This window comes from Oryx dammah, unplaced genomic scaffold (assembly GCF_014754425.2).
Source record: "Oryx dammah isolate SB20612 unplaced genomic scaffold, SCBI_Odam_1.1 HiC_scaffold_12, whole genome shotgun sequence".
Classification (NCBI taxonomy): Eukaryota; Metazoa; Chordata; class Mammalia; order Artiodactyla; family Bovidae; genus Oryx; species Oryx dammah.
In genome coordinates this window covers 61,061,665-61,068,751 of record NW_024070196.1, presented here as the reverse complement: position 1 = coordinate 61,068,751, position 7,087 = coordinate 61,061,665, and the positions used below count along the sequence as shown (strand labels likewise).

The window sequence follows — 7,087 nt, the reverse complement described above, 5'->3', positions numbered from 1 at the left end:
CACTGGCAGGATGTTCTCTTCCATTCCAGCTTTGGGAATAGGTGTCTTGCTGAATGCAGTGGGCAATAATAATAGCTACCATGATTGAGTGCCCACTGTGTGCCAGACACTATTAAGACTGTTACACAGGACAATGCATTTAATACTTCCAACATCCACTCTACTTCGTTTGGTCCCAGAGGGGTTAAATAAACTGGCTGAAAGTCCACCTTAGGCACCCTTTAAGTCACTGATTAAAAATCTTGCTCATTCTAGCCAGCAGTTCCTTTTGAGAGTAAAAATGAAAGTTGACTCCTCCACCCCAGCCCAACCCCACCTTTCCTGGTTTTTTCTTTAAGGACCTTTAGGAGGGGGAGAAGGTGCTCCTAGAGGGACAGCAAGTGACCCCCCCATGCCTCCCCCATTCCCCGCCTGCCTTCCACCAGTGGCGGTAGACCACTGTGTATTTGGGGACAAGCAACGTGAGTGAATGACTGAATGGAGGAAGCAGGAGTGGGTGAATGGATTCTGCCAGCCGAGAAGCCCAGCTGCAGAGACAACTTAGAGCCGGTGGTGGAGAGGGGATGGAGGAGGGAGGTGGTCTTCCTGATCTTTGAGCTTGGCTCGTTAACCCTTTCTGAGCTTCCCCTCGTGCACCGCTCCACATCTAAGGTCTGAGCACAAACGCGGGTGTGTACGTGGGGGGGGTTGGTGGGGGAGGGGGGTGGTGATCGAGGGTCACGCGCAGGTGGCTTTGCAGCGGCGGCGGTGGCAGAGGCGACAAGGCTGGAGGAGGAGGACGAGAGACGCGGGCTCTCCGTCGCTGCGGGAGGGTAAGGTAGGCTGGCGGGGAAGGGGTTTGGTCAGGGGAGGGGACTGGCCACCGCAGGTCCTACCTCCTCGAGCCCTGAGTCCGGGATAGTGGGGTGCTATTTAGAGTGGGGCGGGGGACGCAGGACTATGTCCTCGGGGCCAGCTGGAGCTGGAGGAGGATGCGCTAGAACTGAGGGTGGGGCGACTACGGTATTGGACGGCGGGATCCGACCGGAATTTGGGGGGCGGGTCCCCGAAAGGGTGTGCTAGTGGCAGCGTCCGCGCGCGGAAAACAGGTGGTCGCCAGCAACTGGTCCCTGGGGCTCAATGGCCTGTGTCTCCAGCGGTGCCCCTCTTCCCCAGGTGGGCAGGGGGTTAGCACCTGGCCTCGGTAGCCTCTTGTGTTGGATGCGCGCCTTCTCCAGAGGTCCCGGGGATTGCCTGGCATCAACTGGGACACCTCTCCCTCCTTGGGCCTTAGTCAGCGGTCTTTCAAAGGGAGAGGAAGAGGGGGATGCAGGAAATGCTGTTATCTGGACTCTTAAGAGCCAGTGAACATCAGCCTGTGTGTGTCAGATTGTTACCCTGGTCTTCACTTCTCACCCCAGGGATAGTGGTTTCCATACTCAGAGGGGGTCTTCCTGGCCTCACCCACTGACAATATTCTTGAAATTTCATCTTCTAAACTAGGGATGGCAAACTCAGGTGCATACAAGGACCAGGAGATAAATAATGATAGCAAGCCTTACCTGGTCGCAACTAGATACTAGGCACTCTCTGGAGAGCTTTACACATATCCATTTACTTAATCCTCACCCTACCTCACGGAGAAGGCAATGGCACCCCACTCCAGTACTCTTGCCTGGAAAATCCTATGGACGGAGGAGCCTGGTGGGCTGTAGTCCATGGGGTTGCTAAGAGTCGGATACCACTGAGCGACTTCACTTTCACTTTTCACTTTCGTGCATTGAAGAAGGAAATGGCAACCCACTCCAGTGTTCTTGCCTGGAGAATCCCAGGGACGTGGGAGCCCGGTGGGCTGCCGTCTATGGGGTCGCAGAGTCAGACACGACTGAAGTGACTTAGCAGCAGCAGCACCCTACCTCAAGGTTGCTACTTGTTATCATTCCAGTTTCACAGATAGGAAAGCTGGTGAAAGTTACTTGCCCCAAATCACATGGGTAAGAAGTACCAGGTCAGGACCAGATGGGCAGGGTGGGTCCAGGTTCCAGACTTTGAACCATTGTGCTGTGCTGAGCAGATGGACTGTGGTATCAACTTGGAGCCCCACCAGAGAGATTCATGTTTCCAGGCAGGATTGTGAGCCCAGTGTGGCCAGATCATCTGATTTCTTGAGAAGAAGAAAGTGGGACATTTTTGTAAAGTCATCTTTAGATTTTGGCAATTGACTTAAATTTTAAAACACTTTTTATAATGAAAAGTTTCAAACGCACAAATAGAGAAACTGATATAGTAACTTTTTTTTTTTTTTAATTACTGTGTGAGCCAAATAAAGCATATTCAGTAGCTACCTCTGTCCTAAACATGTCTGGGTGATCACTGCCCTGATCTGAGCCCTGGCTCTTCAAAGTATGGTCCTGGTTCAGCAGCATCTGTATCAGTATCTTTTGGAAGCTGGTTATAAATGTTGAATTTCAGGAGCCACCCTAGACCTACTGAATTAGACCCTGGATTTTAATGAGATCCCCAGTTGATCTATATACATATCAAAGTCTGAGAGACACTGCTCTAGGCCTTTTTTGCCTGGACAAGTTATGTTAGTCTCCTTTCGGATAGTTCTTCATGTCTCCAGATTCATGATCTTCTATTGATCTTAGAGTTGAATTTCTTGCCTTTGATACCCTAAAGCTCTGGTCTGGCCCAAGATAATTTGGTGGAGTAAGCATTTCCTTTAGGAAGGTTTGATTAGGTTACATAATAGAACTGGCATTGTTCACACCAGTCTTAACCCTTTACAGGTCCCTGAACAGTTCCTTCTTGTAAATCTTACAGAATTGCTTTGAAGATGAAATGAGATAATATAAGTAAGAGTATTTGTATATGTTTTTATTAGTCTGGATTCCTTCAGTTAAAAAGATAACTTAAACCTGCTTATGCAAAACAAACAGGGATTTTACAGCTTGAAGGCTCAGAAAAGACTAAGGGGGAAAGTTTCAGGTATGGCTTGATCTAGGGGCTCAACCAGTATAGTTGAAATTATCTTTCTCTCAGGGGGGCTCTCCTGGACCAAATAGCTTGAAATTGGGAACATGGTAGTGGTTTCCAAAAATAGTGGGAATAAACGTTTGTTAGGAAAGAGTAGAAAGATTATGTAATTGGAAACCATATTTATTTATTTATCATTCGTAGAGTTTTTGTCTGATCTCTCCTATTAGACTTCAAGTTCCTTGAGAACTGTGGCTCTGTCTTCCTGGTCTTTGCATCCTCATAAGTCAGGCATATACTGCATTTCACATAATGATGCTCAGGAAATACTGAATCAAATGTAATTGACTCAAGTGAAGTAGAGATTCAGTCTCTTAGACACCAGCCTCAGGCAAGGAATCTCTCTCTCGTTTTGAGCTGCAATGGAAGTCACTGTTCTCACACTTCTGATATAAGAACATCACAGCCTCTGACTTTGCTCCCCTCTGTTTTTCTCACCACTACCCCTCAATTCAAAGTCATCTTGTTCCTTTGCAGGTGCCAAACAATTAGAAAAATGGGCCCAGCATGAGACAGTTTCAAAGTGCGCAGCATTTTGTTATGGAAAGGTAACAGGGCTTTTCTCAGTGTGGCCCCAGCAATAATGGCTGTCTTTGATAGTTACCTCAGAGCTAGGGAAGCAAACAGAAGCTTTCAAAAGTATGTGTCAATCAAAGGGAGCTACTGATTCCCCATTTTCTTGGAGGCCAAGATTCTTTCAACAGGCAAAATTACGATTGCCAGCAGCTAATAATTTGTCTCAAAATAGCAAAAACCAAACCGAAAAACCCCCATGGAAAACAACAACAACAACAACAACAAACTACCCAATCAAAGATTCCAAAATCAAACAAGCCAAAATCAGCCAATCCAAACTAAATTAACAATAAAAATAGATTGTGGAGAAATCTGGGAAGGTCTACAGAGGTTTTTTGGAGGGAGAATGCTTGGAGCTGGATTTCTGTTGGTCTAATCTGAATGCGAGAAAGAGTGAGATGTATAAATATGGTCTGAGGGACTCAGAAATAGATGGCCTATGAATTTCATCATTAAGAGTTTTGATGGGTTCAATAAGCTTCTCTTTAAAAGGAACCACAGAACCATGCAGACATATCAGCCGCTCACACTTTAGTCTGAACTAGCCACTTTCTGACAGCTAGGAGTTGCAAACTCAACTGCTTACAGGGTTGAGGTATAAAATGTCAACAAGTAAAGTAGGCTGGGCCAGGAAAATATAAGAGTGGTAGGATGTGGTGAGTTGGAGAGTACACGCTCCATCTATAGATGTTAGTGAGTTCAAGCTCATACTGCTTCTTGCATGATAGGCCAATAAACTGGCAGATGAGTTGTTGGGGCAAAAGGAATAATAACTATTTGGAAAGCCAGCAGACCAAGAAGATGGTAGTCTAGTGTCCAAAGAACCATCTTAAATCACAGAAGGAAAGGGGAAGTGTGCTTCAGACTTCTCAGAAGGCTTTGTTCCCTAAGGGAATTACTTGACAATAAAATTCTTCCTAGAGGGAAAAACAACAACAACAACATCTTACCCAAGTTAGCATTCAGGCTGCTTCTATGCTCAAAGGCGGGTGGTTGATTGTTGCAAATTTCACCCTGTGAGAATCCTTTGCTTATGCAGCTGTCCATATAGGTCAGGTCACCATATTCCTGTAAACTTCCAACATGAGCAATGTTACTGTTTTGCAGTTTTTTTTATCTCTATATGATGGAAATGTGTTATACCTTTAAAGGACAGAGCCTTGGAAATGGGCTATCCAGTATATTTCAGGCTATAGGCAACATTCTTAATCTGTAGCAAAAGCAATAGAATACAGGGGTTAAAGTAAAGAAATACCAGTAAAGTCACTATCAAGTCAGAGTTGCTCCTCCTGTTAAACAGGGAGCAGCTGCAACTCAGCTCTGGGCAGTCATTACGATGAGAAACTACAGGCTCAGCGTTACTGTATTTTGGCGGACAGGGTCGGAAATTTAGAACTTTACATGAACTCTTTCCATTTTTAAAAATATAAAAAAATTTTTTTACCTTGTTTATTTACTAGTTCCTAACTGAACTGAACTGAACCTTTCATCACAGCTTCCTTTGATAATCTGGTCAAAAACACAGAACCTGGGAAATTCACATGTGACTTCATTCTGTGTACAATTTCATAGAGGCCTCCTTCCATTCCACTGTGTAGCTCAAGGCTGGCAGTGACTCCGCATCCTGAGAATTAGATTGTGGGCACCCAGGGCTTCCCTGTTGGCTCAGCAGTAAAGAATCTGCCTGCAGTGCAGGGGATGCAGGAGTCACGGGTTGATCCCTGGGTCGGGAAGATCCCCTGGAGGAGGGCATGGCAACCCACTCCAGTGTTCTAGCCTGAAAAACCCCAATGGACAGAGAAGCCTGATGAGCTGCAGTCCATGGGTCTCAAAGAGTCGGACACAGCTGAGTGACTAAGCACAAGCCCAGACCCTTTGAACTGCATGGATTGCTCTCTGGGATGCGTCTTCCCCGACATCCTCCCCTCCCTCACCACTCCATTCTCTTCCCATTTGAAAAACTCCTCTCTCCTTCCCTTTCATCTTTCTTCTTATATTTAAAAAAATTCCAGTAAAGTCATTGCTTTTAATTTTTATGATTTAACTGTATCGATATAATACATGCATATAGCTGAGAAGTCAGTTATCACATCTTTATAACAGAATAATCATATTTCCCACTTCTTTCCTAGTCCGTCCTTAGAGGCAACTACTTTCAACCCCCTTAGCTGATTCTTACGGCATTTCCCCATCTTCATGCTTCTAATTTTGATTTTAACGTATATTTCTAGTTATTTCATTCACTCTCTTAATAATTAAGTAATTTATTAATTAAATTACTTATGCAAAGCCCTGTTGAGGAAGGGAGCATGGCAGTTTCAGGAACCATTTTCTTGGCTACTTGGAATCATATATATTTTTATTTTTCCGGCTGTGTGGCTTGTGGGAACTTAGTTTTTGGACCAGGGATCATAGCCATGCTCCCCTGCAATGGAAGTGCAGAGTCCTAACCACTGAACCATCAGGTAATTCCCTGGAACTGCATTCTTTAACTAAATGAACCTTCACAGCAGAGACTTAGAGGCAGTGTGGTGAAGAGCTGGTTCATGGGTTCAAATCTTTTCTACCTGGCCCATTAGCAATGTGCTGTTAAACAAAACATAACTGAGTCACACTTTTCTTACCTAAAAAATACTGTTACTAAAACGTAAAGAGTTTTGTGGTGAGCATGACATGACATAGTTCTTGTAAAGTGTGGCCCAATGCCTGCCACACAATCAGTGGTCAAAAACTGCCTGCTGGTATTATTATCGTTATTTTTTTTTTTCTGTGTAAATATCAGCTGGAAGAGAAAAATCTAGGGCAAATTCCAAGTTTGTGAAGACCAGTGAAGTCTGGGGGACAAAAAAGCTTTAGTTTGTGCTGATGAACATGTGTGATGCATTCAGGTCACAGTGGAGAGAAAAAGCACACAGGTTTTGAGCCTGGCATTTCCCTGGCCTGCAGGCATTAGTCCGTGTAATAGGAAGTGCTTCAGAGCCACATGAAGCTTCACTCTCATTCCCTGTCAGTACTCTCTGGGCAGGGGGCAGAAAATGGATGCTTTGGGGACCAGCTTTCCTAGAAAGCACCAGAAGACTTGCCTCCACGTCCAAGGCTCAGAGTCCTGGGAGTCTAACTTTCTGCCGGAAAGCTGTGTTGGTCCTTCTCTTCCTGTCTTGCCTGGGATCCTAACAACCCACTTTAGTTTGACGTTGCTCGCAATCTCACTGGACACCCTGAACCCGGGTGACAGAGTGATTATGGTTTGCTGCTGTGATGATGATGACGTGATGAGGGCTTTAAGGTTGAAGGAAGATCGGCACCCACTTCTCACTTCCCCTCTTATTCTATTGCTCTCTGTCAGTTCCTTTGTCTTCCTGTCTCTGCCTCTGTCTGCCTCTCAATCTCTCTTTGTGTCTATATATCTTTGTCTGCCTGTGTCTCACTCTTTTTGTCTGTCTTTCTCTGCTTATCTCTCCATTTCTCTCTATGAACTTTATATTAGACTCTT

At 45.2% G+C, this 7,087-nt stretch overlaps 1 protein-coding gene across 3 annotated transcripts in view; it reads left to right on the top strand.

Annotated features, from left to right (window-relative positions):
* Positions 1 to 410: 410 nt before the first annotated feature.
* RPH3A (rabphilin 3A) overlaps positions 411 to 7,087 on the top strand; it is a 278,060-nt gene continuing 271,383 nt past the window's right edge. The window contains exon 1 of one of the 3 annotated variants that reach the window (XM_040250835.1): positions 411 to 651. The gene's annotated coding sequence lies outside the window, so the exon portion shown is untranslated. Of the gene's footprint in view, positions 813 to 7,087 lie in introns of all 3 variants that reach the window. The other 2 variants (XM_040250832.1, XM_040250831.1) reach the window with 2 other exon arrangements.